We start from the raw sequence: 16,164 nt of genomic DNA, 5'->3' as shown, positions 1-16,164 counted from the left end.
TATGGCTGAACCTGTTTTCTTATATATGTATATTTTATATATAAAATCTAAAGATTCATCTTGAATTCCAGATCTACATCCATAGCATTGATGCAGAGTGGGCATATTTCAGCTTTTACAAGAGTTTACAAGTGAGTGACAGTAGTGAGCAACATATTGGAAAATATTACTTCTAATTCTTTATTTCAATTTTTTTTGGATCTCAACTTGGATTATTGTATTCTGTAAATAGTATCTGAAGAGAAAATGAAATTACATAAAAGCATAGGGTAAATGAGGGAGAAAAAGCTGTTGCAGATCATAACCGTACCGGTTGGGGTGGCATTTGAGTTCTCTCCAGTTCTCATCCTTTTTATGTTGGATTAAGTAACAGTTTTTGTTGCCTTATTCCCATAGCAACCTTACCTTTTTTGGGGGGGATGTAAATCTGCTTGTCTCTTACTGTCTTTCAAAGCTTGTGCATGAATAGCTTGTGAAGGAGGGGAGTATGATGAGGAGAGAGAGAGCAGATACTTTCTAGCATAGGAAATAAGGGAAAGAATATTTTGGAGATAGATATATATGTGTGTGTGTGTATATATATATATAAAAAAAAAAAAATCTTCTTTTTACCCAAAGCTATTTATTACATCACTTTCTGTGTAGTTTTTTCAGGAAGACTAAAATTTTCATGCGATCTTACTAGGCTGTCTGGGCAAAACTTTCAAAAAGTTGAAGGCCAACCTACATGCCCAGCCAAAAATACAGACTTAATGACCTGTAACACTATGGCTTATGTGACTTAAGAAAAGTGCCACTTTTAGTGAAGGTAAGTCTTAACTTGCCGTGATTTTGCTCCTCATGTAACTTGGAATGTTTCAGGAGAAAGTTGGGTGCAAGCAGAGGCTTAGCTGGGTGCTGTGTTGACCCCTGGCTTTGTGTCCAGCCCTTTTGCCTGCCGGTCCGTGAGCGGCGGCCCACAGCTCCACAGCTGGGAATATCCTGGCATGGGGAGGGCCTTTTGAATCCTCCCTATCACAGGGATGAGGCCCCAGGTCAGAGTGTAAAACCGGTTTGTACAAAAGGGTTCGCATCCTCTGTTAGTTGCATCTGCTTGCCATTTTAAGGCATCAAATGAGGTTGAAAAAAGCAGCTGTTGCTTCGTCTCTGTACATCTTTTTCTCATATTAAATATTTCACTTGATTGGACTTGGTTAATATAATAAGTGTCTGAACTGAAGTGCCATGGAAGATGGTTATGTAAATTGATCTGAATCAAAATTTTTCTTCCCTAGCTGTAATAGAGATATTTTAACTGTCTGCTGCCTCCATCCTGGTGGCTGCAGCTTGCTGTGAACCAGAGATGCAACCCGGTTGCGGCAGTGCTAGTACTGACGCTAAGAAATAAGGATCTTCTGGAACTGCAGTTTGTGTGCACCTTGTTGTTCACCTGCTTTTGGTTGTCTGCCACCTCTTACTAGTTACTGCCAGAATCCTGCTGAGAGCAGCTTTGCTACCAAACTTTCTGCATGCGTTCAAAGCATATTTATTGTCGGGGGTGAGGAATGGGCTGTCTATTTGTTAGCCCATTCGTGTTGCATCCTCATAATCCCTCTTGTTCATATCTCTAGAAGTTATCGACATTTTGGCAATAATTATTTTTTACTTAAACACTACTTTTGATAACTTGGATATTCTTTGGAGGGCGGTAGTTTGCTGAAATTTTTTAGCACGTGCAGTGTCTAGTTCTTGCGTTGCAAGGGTTTTTGATGGTTTTGGTGGTGGGGTTTGGGGGAAAGGTTTTTTGGGTTGGGGGGGTTGTTTGTGGGGTGGTTTGGTTTTATTTTTTTTTAAGGCTTTTAAAACCTGTAAGTTTTCTTTCAATCAGAGAATATACACAAGGATTAAACCGGTATGATCCGTTATATTTTTAGATATTTAGACTTCATGCCTAAATTCTGAAATCATTTTAACAGGAGCCTTTTGAAGTCCTAGCTTCACTTCTGTAGGTGTAAGAATTTCTATAAATAACTAAGAATTTTGGCATTTCCTTCCCTCTGCCTGGTAAAGCTCTAAACAAAAAATGTTTTCATTTTAATTCTTCAAGATACTTTTTTTTCTATTTTTTGTTTGTTTGTTTTGTTCAAGAGTGGTGGTTTTCTTTGCACTTCAGGACTGTTCTTGAACCCCTGGTATATGGCTTATTTGGGAAAACAGCTAATATTCACTGAAAAATCAAAGCAAGTCATTGCTGTGGAAAGAATTTCAGCCCTTGTTTTGTTTGTCAGAATTACCCTAATGGGGTCTTGTTAGCCCATTTAGCATACTACAGATAATATTAAGATAATGTTACATTAATACCACATTAAGGGCCTGATCTAAAGCCCATTGAAGTTGATAGGAACATTCAGTAGGAATCTAATGCTTTGATCTTTCAACTGTAGTTTTACAACTTAGAAAATCAAACACAAATAAACATTTCAGTCAACATAAACACATCTGTGTTACCTGCGTCGTACTTCACCCTTCATGGCTAATAGAACTATTGCCGCCTCAAACTGAAATAAGTACTTTAATTCTGAAGGCATTCTATAGCAGCAAGTTTTGAAATAGAAAAAATTATCTTGCTAAAAGTTGTATAACAGGCACAGTTGTCTTGTGATGTACCGAATTATACTAACACTCAATGAATACGTAAATATATAGTAAGTTTTGACTGAAGGTAACCCATGGCTGCAACACAATAAATGTCAGATTTAGGCGGGATTGAGCATAACTGTTTAAATGTCTTCACTGTGTATCTTCTTGCTTTAAATGTATTTTTTCAGGGCTCCGATTTGCTGCCAACATGCCTACTTTGCTTCCTGATGTTCACTGTTGGTATAGCTACTTGCTAAGCAAAGCAGGTATCTTAACAGAACCTGCAGAACTACTCCTATTACGCTGCATTGCCTCTGTCTGTATTTTTGTATCGATAATGTATTTACGTAAGTGTTTCTAGTAGAATATGGTAGTGAGCGGTGACAGAGAGCACAGGCTGTGAATTGTGGAGACTCTCGTTTAATAACCAAGGAAATTCTCACTACTTACGAGAAGAGATGCAGTACCTGTTTTCTATTTTCCTGTTATTACCACTCTCAGCCCTGTGCAGTGAGAGATCTTCTTTCTTTTTTATGAAACTGTATTTTTTCAGCCCATGGCTTTTTATTAAATTGTAGTTAACGATATACTTTTGAGGATTACATCACCCTACGCAGAGCAATTTGGCTGAGGCTGGAGATCAATCTGCACATAGAGCATCTGTCACTTAACAATTCTGCTTAGATACCAATGAAAAGATTTGAGGTCTCACTGTGTTTTGAGGGTTTTCTCCTTATGTACATGTCTCAATCTATTAAACTCTTTTCAGTAGCACTGGGATTGTATTTGTTTTTATAAACAGAGTAGCAGAAGAACAGGTAGGTGGTTTTGGGCAGTTCTTTTTCTCCAATCCTGCAGCTTCTGTTGTCGAATGATCTGATGCTGAATTTATTAATCTATGCAGTTGCTTGCTCAGGTGTAGTCCCTTGTTCAGCCACACTTATTCATCCACTGAAGGATGTGCACATTGGTACATCATGGCATATTAAAGGTTTACCGCTGCCTGCCACAGCTGTCATCTCTTTGACCCTTCAGTAAACTAACAGTCTTCCACATAATTTTGCTTTCATTCGAGTGTAATGCCATTACTGCGGAGGCAGACAGAATGCAATTCTCTGAAGATCTCGTCTCATTCCCTTCTTTTCCAGGGAGGTTAATGTGCTCAAATGATCCCTGCATTTTCTTTTTTCGCTCTCTTGCTGCAAGAAGAGCGAAGAAGAAAGGGCTATGGATAATCTGTTCGCACTAGCTTTTGTGGGATGGAGCAAACTGGAAAGATGAACTCACCAGTTAAGTGGAAGGCCTTTTTACGACTTGAAATTCAAATGCCTTCATTTCTTTCCTTAGAACTTTTATTTTTGTGGCATTTTACTAAAAGGTTATATGGATTTTTTTCTAATACTCCTTCCTATGGAAATAAGCAAGTCAAAACTTCTTTACCCAAAACCAGCTAAACCACGTTTAAATGTTAATGATGTATGGGAATATCTTAAGTCTTAATTAGTGTTTTGTCCACAGACATTTCTCATTTACAAGTGGTACCATTTCAAAAAACACACACATGCACCCTCAACTTCATCTTAATGTTTGCATTATATTAGTACCTTGCAGGCAGTATGGATAACCTTGTGATCTTGCAGAGCTGATGGAGAGAATGAGAGTTTGTAGATGATGGGCTGAAACTGGTGTCTGGGGACATCTGTTTGAAACCCTGCTGTGTAAGAAGGCAGCTACCATGTCGCTGGGTGCAGTTTCTCTTCAGGAACTAGCGTCATTGTAACATCTAATGATTTGTATTTTCCTAGTGCTTTTATATTGACTACTTCTACTGTATGTACTGCTATTTTACCCGGTAATGAAGTTAAACAATCAAATGAGTCAGTGATTTATTGGGTTTCTTGGTTTAGAGACTGGTTCTACGCTGCCACAGCTTCTCATCTGATCTCTGAACTCTTGTTTGCGATTTGCTAGTAGGCTTCATCACTTGTTCCCCGAGTACCAAAGAAGTGTATGATGTGATGCTTTTGATTATTAATGATCTGATATTAACAGTTGTGTTTTGCACTTCCTTATCGATTATTCACAATCCTTTGCATTTGTATTTTTGAACCTCTGATTTCTTAAAACATACCTCTTTCTGGTTTTATTCCATATTCTTTTCGGAAGAATTTTTTGAATGTGCAGCTGCTTTAGTTAACAAGATCTAGCATTTTTCTCCGTAGTATTTCATAACTTCAGCTCTTAACATGTGATGCTCGTATTTACCGTTTTATCTTTGTATGTAACTCTTTTGTTCACTTCCATTTAAAAGTAACTATAGCCTCTCTTTAAGCCAGTTCTGTCTTACCCATCCTGTATTTTTCTTTCTCCTAGCTTTTCTGATGGGGATTCAGTGGAATTACTATCTTGTTTCTTTCAGAAGCCTTTTTGCCTCGCAATAAATCCTTCTTTACTGAAAAAATTGTCTAGAGATTCTGATCTTTGTGTCTAAACTGTGGGACCTAACCATTCTTCCAGACTCTCCAGTATTTACTGACTCCATGGCAAGGGTAAAATCGATTTCTCGCGTCCCAGTGTCTGTGAGAAGAGGATGTCGGTCTAGCGGCTGGAAAAGGGCTGCTATGCATTGCAACTGTTTTCAGTTGAAAGCAAGACACTTAGGCACACCGTGGTGCTTGTCTGCCACACACCCTGAATTGCATTGATTTGTCACTGTATAAGGTGTCCAAGTAGATCAAATTAGAGTGAGTTCTTATCACAAATCATTGCTTTGTGTAATGAATTTAATTTATTCCAAGTCATGTTTGCAAGAGTCGCCTGTTCTTCCTCCAGACGATGCAGTATCAGATATCAATTCATTCTGAGCAAGACCAAATGCAATTTTATCATCTATTTAGCCCCCTGTTTAATTGCATAACGATTATTGTTCCTGCTTTTATAAACCAAAACGTAGGGTTTGTTATCTGCATGGGGATTATACTGCTTGGTTTTTAAATGTCTCTATTATATCTAGGTCAGAGCAATGATTAATATTGGAAGAGAGGTTTTGTAACCAGGCTGAAGCTCTGGTGCCTGCACTGAAAAGGCCATTCTGATTTCAGAGAGGATGTGAGGGGCAGAAGTAGATGTGTGACAGAGCAAATGAAATTTTGGCTTAACTGCAGTGGGTAGACTTTGTCTATAGTTCTGGTCAGGATGAGCAGCATGTGTTTGTGTAGCTGGTAGGAACAGATCAGTTCTTTGGTAGGATAAAAGGTAGTGTTTACAGTACTTTAGATTTGAGAAAACAAGCTATGCCATGGGTTATTCATGTCTCTCTAAGATGAAAGATCAGAAGGAACGCTTAGATGATCTGTTTTGATCTCCTGGGTATCGCAATACAATTTTACTCAGTAACTCTTGCATTAAACCCTTATCCAGTATGCAGTAACTTACTCCTGCTTCTGAACTGTCTGCAGTTTTAATTCTAACTTGAGTTTATCTGGCTTCAGCCTTTGGGTTTGTGCTACCTAAGAAATGATACCAGGAGAAGCGCCTGTGAAAACGTGATAGGCAGGCGAGCGGGCAGCGTGCTGCTGAGAGCTGCTGCAGAGCCAGCACCAGCCTTGCAGGTCACGGTGGTGTTTGCTCCTCTGGTATGCCTTCACTCCGCTCTAACGATCTCTTCTATTGACTGCTGCGAGTCTGTTGATGGGAGGGTACAAGTGTAAGAAAGTTGCTTACGGTGAGAACATATTTCGGCGCAGATGAGTAGAACTGCTGCAGCGTGTCTCGCTGTGCGTGTTGGAGCAACTGCAAGGATCTCTGCTCATCGGGTTTCCTTAAATGTCCTACCGGGAGCGCGAAGTCAGTGCTCAGCAAGAGCTGCCGTGCACTCGATCCCTGTCTGCAGCTTGCCACAGGTGCAAAATAATTTGACACCTTCCACTGAACATTCAGATTCTCAAAAACTAATTAGATATACTCAGCAGCACTCGGGGAAAGGAGAGGTTTCCAGATAAAACAAGAAACCGGCTGCTCTAATAGTAGGAAACTCTGGTACGAATCATCAACTCCCCGTACTGAGCAGCTCCAAAATGAGACCAGATGGTCTTGAGATGGCCTTTAGGCTGTTTTGGTTGAATTGACTCTTAGTCTCTGTCTTTGCTGTTTAAGACATTCCTCTATCAAATTCTGCTCCCTGAAGCTTCCCAGCTTCACTGCAGCAACTCCTTCTCCCTGTACCTTAGGTATAGACGAGAAAATCCCTTTCTAGGTCTTCCCCATGTGAAGACTTACCAAGAGTATGCCCAAACTCTTGATTGCTCCCCATGCTTGCTGTTTGTTGCTGTTTCTCTGTAATGCTCACCTAATGGAGTCTGGCATTGCTGTGGAGATGAGATGGTCTGTCTTGAGTTCAGACCCTGGCAGCAAAAACTGTGAAATCCCCCTGGATTAAAACAAGAGGGAGGAGATAAAGGAACTGAATTGAATGTAGTGAATATTGTGATCATAATTAAGGGGTAAGGGATTGGCAGAACGAGTTTTATGAGACTGCGAATGAAGGGATTTTAAGAAAAGTTGAGGTATGTGCTGCACCCGAGTGTTGGTAAGAGTTGAGGAGGCTGGCACTGGTGGAGAAGCAAGGACCGAAGGCGAAGCTGTGGAGGAAAAGGGGGGACGAGCACAAAGCTGGGCGAGGAATGACAGAAACATGTAGGAACTGCATCTCAAGCTGCAGCATCCCAGACCCCATGAGAGACCATGGCATTGGGACTGGGGCTCTCTGGAGCTGGGGGTTTCAGTCTGGGTGGCTGGTTCACGGGACCTGTGTTCCTGACCGTCCTGGTGGCTTCTCTCCAGATAGCAAATTCAGTGCCTCTCCCAGCTGCAGTGTGTCCTCAGCCAACAGGGGCGGATACATCCTTCCATCCCAAGGCCTTGGTGCTGAAATCTTACTGTTTGGGGTCTTTTTTCTTGGCCACTACTTGTCATCTTAGGAAATGCCAGAATTAAGGTTGCCTAACTCCAAATAATTGAGTTTGCAACCTCAGTATGTTCTTTTAATTTTATTAAGGACTACAGAGTAATGTGTTTGCGAAAGAATACTGAATTAGATTATGCATTGTTTTTTAGCTTTTGATTAAATAATTCTTTTAAGAACTTGTGCACAGGTTGGAGATAGAGCTTCGTGGGAAACTTTTTGTCATTTGGCTTTCATCTTCAGTATTCAAGAAATGATTCTGCCGCTTGGACTGCACAATGTCCTGTCTCCTAGAGGTTAAGTTAGATTTTTTTTTTTCATTTTTGCATTTTTATGTGAACCTGGCAGTTTTTTACTGTTTTAAACATCCCCACTATCAGCATTAAAATTATGTGTGTGTTCTTTTATTTTTTCTGCCTTATCTGCAGTAGAAGATACCAGGTTTGCTTGTCAGCTGCAAATGACATCATGGCAAGAAATGCATTTCACTGCATCCCTGTTCCCTGAAGTCTGTAAGAAAGCAACTACAGACCATCTGCTTTAGCCACTTTTAGCTACTGTAAAGGAAATGAGCAAAATATATTCTGGTTTGCTTTGATGTGCTCCTGAACATCCATTAAGCTATAACTTTAGTGTTGCTGTATGGTGCCTGGATAGAAATAGATCATTTTTCTTATCTATCCTGTCCTCCTGAGCCTGTTAATGTAGTCTAATCCTAGCTAGTAACCTAAGAGATTTGTAGTCATAAATGTTTGCAGCAGTTTTCCAGAATCTGTTTTATGCTGTGGCAACATCTTTGTGCTCAGCTAGATACTGCTGCAGTTGTAGTGGAGCACCCAAGGAAGAGTATATTGTATCCCTGTTTCAGAAGTGTTAGATTTGAACATCACAGAGGCAATTAATGTCGGTACCATATGCTGTATTCAGGATACTAAGTCTGAGTTATTTTATTTGTCAATGTGAGAATTCACTTACCTCTTTCTTAAAATTGTTATGTGAATAGTTAATATGGCAAAACAACTGCTCCTCCTCTACGCGAACCAGGCAAATGTGCTACCCTGAAAATGTATTACTTCTATTTCTGCCTCTGCATTTTTCATCTACTAGTAACTGATAATAAAATTAAAAGTTTTAATTTCTTCTGAGCTCCTCTGTAAACATTGTTCTTGATACAGTATTAATTTCTATGCTTGCACTCTATCCCCTGTATGGCTTGCTTCAAGTAGGTTACTGAAATCACTTATGTAAAAATAGTCATCTTCTCTAAGTTCACTTGTACTTGTTTTATTAAACTAAAGAGTTGAGGTGTTGATGCACCTGACAAACCCGTCTGTTTTTAGGTTGAGAAACAGTATACTGGAGAGTTACTAAAATAAAAACAAAAAGTAAAAATCCATTAGCGTTAGCTCTTCAGGATTCCCAACATGTCAAGTTAAAAATGCCAAACAGCAGCTAGAGCTAGAGATAAACCCCAGCTGATTCTGGAAAAGAAAATGGCACAGGTGATTTTGGCAGGGTAGGTCATGGGTTAAGATTTGTTCTCTTCTTCCAGGCAAATTACTCTTGTATTGTAGCTCATGGGTGGGGAGATGGCTTGTTTCATTGCAGGTGCCTGCTGGCTGCAAAGCTGGTGGTAGAGGGACAGGCATAAACAGATAAAGCTACTTCAGAGTTTTAATCACAGCAAGAAACACACTCTCAGGATTGCAGAGCTTTGGAGAGCCTGGTCCTTAAAGAGGTGGTCCACAGGCTGTGAAAGCTGGAAGCTCACTGTGGAGAGCTGGAGCAGCTCCATAAAGATGGTACGGTTTCCTCCAGGGGCCGTGTTTCTAATTAGGTGTGTTGGAGTTAACGGTATTCCTTACTATGTTTACAGCTCTATATAAACTTGTGCACTTCATATTATTCTGCTTAACCCAGGTAGGACACATATTTTGATGAGAATTACAAATATTTTGAAGGTCTGTGAATACTGGATTTTTATGCTGACTAACAAGTTAGTGTATTTTTACATGTGAAGCAGAAGCTGTGGTAGGACATCTGTTGATAGGACACTTACTCATCTGCTATATCTGTTATTTGTCATCGTTAACATCTGTTATAGTCCACATGGCCCTAATCAAGGCAGTGGGGCTTTTTGCCAGGCACTCCATACCAAGTGGGGTGGGGAAGAGGATAGATTTTGGTTACCCATATCCTAGCAATACTTTCTGGTGACAACCCAGCCATATTCTGTAATATTTGTGGGAGAATCCATCCATTTCTTTAAGGAAGGTGGCTGTCTCTGAAAAGATAAAGGAGTGAAGTCAGTGGCAGGAAAAAAAAAAAAATCCAATTGCCATCAGGATGTTCCCAGTGCATCAAAAACGAACTGTTGTAGGGTGGCTTTCATTGATTTACTTATTGAAGAAAGTCTTCTGGGAAACATTGCCGCTTATTTAATAAACAAACAACCCTTCAGGTAACTAGACCTGGATTCAGGAAAGCATTCGGCCATCTGTTTGTTAGAACGTGAATAGCCTGGTGTTCTTCACCACTAAGCCTGCTTTGCGGTCACAAGTGGTTAGTGACGGAGGTGCTTTATGGACTGTCAGGATATTCTGAGGGTTTCTTTTAGGAAAGCTTTAGGGGGGCAAAAATCTGTGTTGCATCTGAGAACTTGGCTGTAGGATAATTGCCTTGAGCAAACATCCTTCCCTGCTGAGATATTTTGTAAATTACTTGAATTGCTTTGTTCAGTGCTGTGTTTGCCTTGAGTTCAGTGATAATTCCCAGATAATATGAATTTATGGAAGGCATATTTTTAAAATATTTATTGGGGAATGTCTTTCCTTCAAAACACACATTTCCCTTACAATGCTATTTTTCCAGTTCTCTCAGTGCATTTTTGCTAATGCAAAGCATGTTATAAGAAAAAAAAAAATCCCTGCTCATCAGATGTTGACTCAACTTTTATGCTGTTAATGTTCTGCTGCTTTTTTATTCTGCTGTCTGGTCTCTTCCTTCTGTTCCACACAGCCCACAAAAGCATCTCATCTCTCTCTCTCTGTCCCTCCCTCTCTCTCATTACTGCAGACTCTTCTACCTTTTTCCATGCTGGCATCTCATGTTCACCGCACTCTGATGCATCCCCGCGTTTCTTTTTAGCTTTTCCTATTTGCAGGTATATAACACAGACTTTGTTGTGTGACTTTTAAATGATTCTCTTTTAATTGGTGTAAGAGTGTTTAAGTCTTGCCTGTGTCATTTTTTGCTGCACCCCAAGTGATTGAAGGGTGTGAGTGTTTTGTAAATAAGTTTTTGATGCTCTTTGGTTGGTGCTGTTCACCGCAACTGGCTCTGGCAGCCTCTCAGTCCCTGCACGACTTGCTCATTAGATGTTCTGCTTTTCAGGCAATGGAAACAACCTGCAGCATCTCCTCCCTCACCCGCTTGCTTTACGTAGAAGTTTGCTGTGTTTTATTAGCAGTATTTCTATGGATGCAAGACACAGACTCTGATGGGCTTTGCTGAATGGGACTAATGGAACGTGAGCAGAGACGGGAGCAGGATTTCAAACTAAAAACTCAACGTTGTCTAAGTAGTGCTTTGGCTTGTGAATGAAAAGTGCCTTGAGGGTGGGAGGCTGTTTCTGCTTGCCCTGTCCTGGAGCCTTTAGGGCATGAAATGGCCAGGACGTCGGTGGCTGTGGGCAGCAGGGCTGCGTTACTTGCCATGCGTCAGGGCTGGCTCTCGACCCGGAGGAGCAGCGATGCTGTCCCGGGCTGCAGGTGTACACCAACAGCACCGGAGCTGCTCCTCTCGTATCAAAATTAGGGCCACCAGAATGCCCCGAGGGCTGGAGCCCCTCTGCTGCGGGGCCAGGCTGGGGGAGCTGGGGGTGCTCAGCCTGGAGAGGAGGGGGCTGCGGGGAGGCCTGAGTGCGGCCTGGCAGTGCTGAGAGGGGCCTGCGGGAAGGGGGGGGCAAGCTTTTAGCAAGGCCTGTTGGGACAGGACAGGGAGTGATGGGTTTAAACTAGAGAAGAATGGATTTAGACTGGAGATAAGGAAGAAATTGTTTACAGTGAGGGTGGTGAAGCTCTGGAAGGGGTTGCCCAGAGAGGCGGTGGAGGCCCCATCCCTGGAACCATCCCAGGCCAGGCTGGCCGGGGCTCTGAGCACCCTGCTCTGGTTAAAGCTGTCCCTGTCGCTGCAGGGGCTGGGCTGGGCGAGCTCTGAAGGGCCCTTCCAGCCCAAAGCATTCTGTGATTCTATAAAATGGGGTTTAAAAAATACTCTGTAGTGTGTGTGTACCCCACTGCACTGTTACCTTTGTGCAGACAAAGGTACCATAAAATGGAAGTTCAGCGGTGTGTCACAGCATTAAGAGATTTTGTAGAGGTTGCTGTGAAATTATAGAATTTCCCTGTAACACCAGCCTGACAAAAATGAAACCATGGAGATGGTTCCCCAGTAGCCGGTGAATCTCTTCTGGAGTGACAAATCACCCCGATACTTTGCGTGCTTTGAGTAATGTTCACTTTTGCACTGTTAACATTATTCTCCTCTCTCTACCTCCAACAATAATTGATGATCACAGACATAATTTTTCGTCTCATCCCTCCCTCCTGCCCCAGCGTGGTTCTCCCAGGCTTGATCCAAAGCCCAGGGAAGGCAGAGAAAGTCTCACCCGCTTCATGTGTAGCTCTGCTATGCTTTTTCCAAGTGCTGTATGTCTGCAGGCAGTGCATTGGGGTTAACAGGCCGTGTAAGCAACTATTCTGTTGAGCAGATACAAGTATTTTTGAGAAACTTCAAACTACTCCAAGTGTACACTCAGTTTCTGGTATCTGTCTAAAGAAGTATAAAGTACGTGGTCACGGAAATGCCTTGGTGTAGCCAATTTTGGGTTATAGAGTGGTGGGGAAGAGGGTTTGCTTATGCATGTAGGCAGTTTAGGTGATGGTGAAGAGGTGTTTCTGTGTGTGGTGGGTTTTTTTGTTGGTGTTTGGGGTTTTTTTGTTGGTTTTTTTTTTTTTTTTTTTTTAAAGAAACAGATTTGTCTTACCCTGTTTTCTCCAGAAGTTGTCATTACCAACATAGCTATTACAACACGCTGAGGCTGTTATTTTTTTCTTAAGACCTGAGAGACTGGTATTTCATTTCTTTTTAATAATGTGACTTTTACCAGGGTACGCGGGTTGTGAATTAGTACTTCATTATCTGCTGACATTGAACAAAGTCCCCACTTCAGAATTACCTATTCAAGAAAACAGTTAAGACTTGGTTGTCTGACTCATTTAGGTACTTGAACATCCTACCAGTACAGAATTCTACATAAAGTATATTTAACAAGTTCTGCTGCTTTGAATAATGAGTCTAATGAAGTAATGGAATAAATATTTTTGTGGCTCTTAAGGGACAATTATGTTTGTAGAGCATGAGCCCTTGTTCTGCAATTATCTAAACATGGTAGAATTGCTAATAAACATGTGTTGACAATAAATATCAATTGATGTAAGTGTAATAAGATGCTTGGGTGTCACTGGACTTGGAGTTGGAAACCTACTGAATCCTGCTCCTCTCCAGGCAGTGACTGTGTCCTGTGCAGTACTTTTTTTTTTAAATAAAATAAAAAAAAAATAGAAGCTGATAGAATTTCTAGCAGCCTCTACTAATCTTATGAAGATCCCATGTGCAGATAGGGGTGAAACATCACACAGGTTCCTTGGCTCAACGTGATACAACTCAGGCAGCCACAAGCTAGGAGTCCTGTGTCTGGAGCAGCTTTATCATCAAAAATTCTCAGGATTTTTCATCACATGGTGTTCTATGTCTTTTCAAAGCATAGGCATAATATTTAATCTGATCTTGCACCATCTGTTTGCTTACCTTCCTTGCTTACACAAGATTACAGAAACGAGAAACATTTTAGAAGGTACTTGCAGTGAACTGCAATGAATGCAGTCAACAGGCATGCATTCTGCAGATGAAGATCAATTTTTTAAATTCTTTGTCACATGTTGACATCAGGTGAGAACAAGGTCTGTTTAACCTTATACAGGTGCTTCAGGTAGTGTATTCTCTTCCCCTCATGAATTCACAAATCCATGTCTTTTAATTGTCATGGGTATCACATGAACTTCTAAATGCTTCTGTTCCAAATGCATAAAACAATTATTGCAGAGTAGAGGCAATGAAAATGATGCTTATGTTGCTATCACTCCATATTTTAAAATCTTTCTTAGCAACGTGCTTGAGACTTAAAACTGAGCTTATTAAATGGAAGGAGACAACCCAATGGAATATGTGGTTTTCATATCCTTGCTGTTTGTATGTGCAAGAACACGTTTCCTTGTTCTCCTTTTTGGGCAGAATAAAAGACTTTTCAATAAAGCTGAATTACATTTTCTTGTTCCATTTTATTGCAATGGCATGTGTATTTCAGTTGATGTAACTTTTATGTACTTGGTACTAAAGCAATGAAGCAAATACATGTATTAGCATGGGAAGGAAGAAGAAAATGCTGTTTCAGGAGTCAGAAAAGTCTCAGTTGCTAATTTTAAACTTTGTTCTATATGGCAAACTATGAACAGGCAATAAAAACATTTAATTTGCAAATTACACAGTTCTCGATTGGTTTTAAGTTGAGTATTTTTTTCTTGTGTAGTCAGGCTTTTGTAACATTTTTACCAAAATATTTTCGTTATGAATAGAGACTTTGCCTGGTAGAGTTAAGTAGTAAAGTTGCTCATTTCCTACCGGAATGGTTGCATTTCAGATGAAAGGAGATAAAAGCAGGGCATAATAAATCATAATAAATGCAAGTTAAGAAGTAAAAAGATGTAGGCAAGAGAAGCTAATTAAAACACTTCATTTTGGTGACCAGTTTGAGAAAGTAGATAGAAAATGTTTAAAAAATCTGATGAGGCAATCTGTAGATCGATAGATAAAATGCAGAAATATTATTCAATTTCTTTTCTTTCAAACGAAACAATGAGATACTGTCATCCCATGGGGCACTGAAAAGCGTGTCCTGTTCTGACTCGTTGCTTCTCAAAACCATCTTCTGTCCTGTCCTTACCTTCGTTCTTTGTTTACAGTTATATTTTATCTACTAAGACATTTCAGCAGAATAAGAGCCTCTGATTTCAGAGATACAAATCGATCTGTGAAAGTAAACAACCTTCTTCATTAGTTGCCCACCTTTTACAGTATTTTATTTACCCTGTCAGTTTTCTAGAACTTAATGTTCCTTCCTAATGCTTTCATGTAACAGCAAGTTTTGTTAGAAGATACAGCACTCCTGTGTTATTGCTGTTAGGATACTGGCTTTATTTAAAAAGAAAAACAAACAAAAAAACCCCACACACAACCAACCACCGCACCCCCCAAAAAAAACCCCAAAACCCAACCCCAAAAAACCCCAACAAAACCAAAAAGAAACACTCTCTCCTGCTATTCCACTGAACATGACTGGCTTTGACCTTTTAATACTCTGAATATGTTACAGAGATGCCTGAAAATCAGACCAGAATCTTGTATGTAAGCAGCGAGTATTTTTAGAGGTCTGGACTTCATTGTATAATGCTAATAGAGAACTCTATTAGTATTTTGCATGGTGATTTTGAATTATTTCCAAAGTGGTGCCAGACAATGTGTAAAGAGAACATACAAGTATATAAATGAATTAAGTGATGATATTTCTGCAGCTGTGTGATTAGTCTGGTACTTAAACCACTCTAGAAGATAGGATGGAGAGCTTCCTGCTAATTAGTGAAAAATTATTCTTTTATTGTAGAATGGCTCATATTCTTCATGTTCTGATGGGTTCTGCATTGCTTCTTGTTTCCCAAAAATCTATTCCCCTGTGACAGCAGTCTTCATCTGCAATCAGTGATTAATAACTCCTGCAGTACAAAATTGCAACAGATCAAACCGCAGAGCTGCGGTAGGTCCCCGCTGGGTACCCGCGGGGTAAGGAGGACGTGCCTTTCGGAACCCCTCGTCGCGTCCAGCCGGTCACGTCCCTTCCCAAGGTGCTCCCAGCCCCGCGCCGTCCTGCTCGCGCGGTGTGTCGGACAGCTCAAAGGCAGCCGGCTTGCTGAAGGACTGCGTTTGCAATAAATGAACGTACGTGCTTAGAAAGCAGCGATCAACCAGTTCATCTTCATTACAGAAATGATAGGTATTGCGTAAGATTTATGACTCACGGTGGTTGTGATGTAAGAGGGCAAAATTTGCTCCAAATTAATTTTGTTTGTAAAATAGCTTCCCCCCACCCCCGTAAATTTTAAAATCCGAATTGCATAGCTGTATTCATTCTACCGTAGAATCGCGTGTCTCCTCTTCTCTGAAGTACCACCTGAAAGACCCAAACTTACTGTGTGAGTGAAAATGTAGACCCTGACACGTATCTGCACGGAAATTCAGTTGGAAAACTGAAAATAGCCCTTTTAAGAAACCTTCCTATGAGCTTTATGTCTAGTAACAAAGAATAATAGAACAGTATCTTACTGCAGCAGTAAATGTTTTTTTTTTTTAATTGAAGCATTGAAATTCTAATCAGTCTTGTTCAGTGTTCTGACTGTAACAGCTGTTGC

The 16,164-nt window shown here is 40.6% G+C and overlaps 1 protein-coding gene across 1 annotated transcript in view; it reads left to right on the top strand.

Annotated features, from left to right (window-relative positions):
• Positions 1-16,164, top strand: part of CNTN3 (contactin 3) — a 162,935-nt gene that overhangs the window by 90,599 nt on the left and 56,172 nt on the right. The gene's annotated exons all lie outside the window — the stretch shown is intronic.

This window comes from Pelecanus crispus, chromosome 7 (genome assembly GCF_030463565.1).
Source record: "Pelecanus crispus isolate bPelCri1 chromosome 7, bPelCri1.pri, whole genome shotgun sequence".
In the NCBI taxonomy this organism is placed as follows: domain Eukaryota; kingdom Metazoa; phylum Chordata; class Aves; order Pelecaniformes; family Pelecanidae; genus Pelecanus; species Pelecanus crispus.
This window is presented reverse-complemented; position numbering and strand designations above follow the sequence as displayed.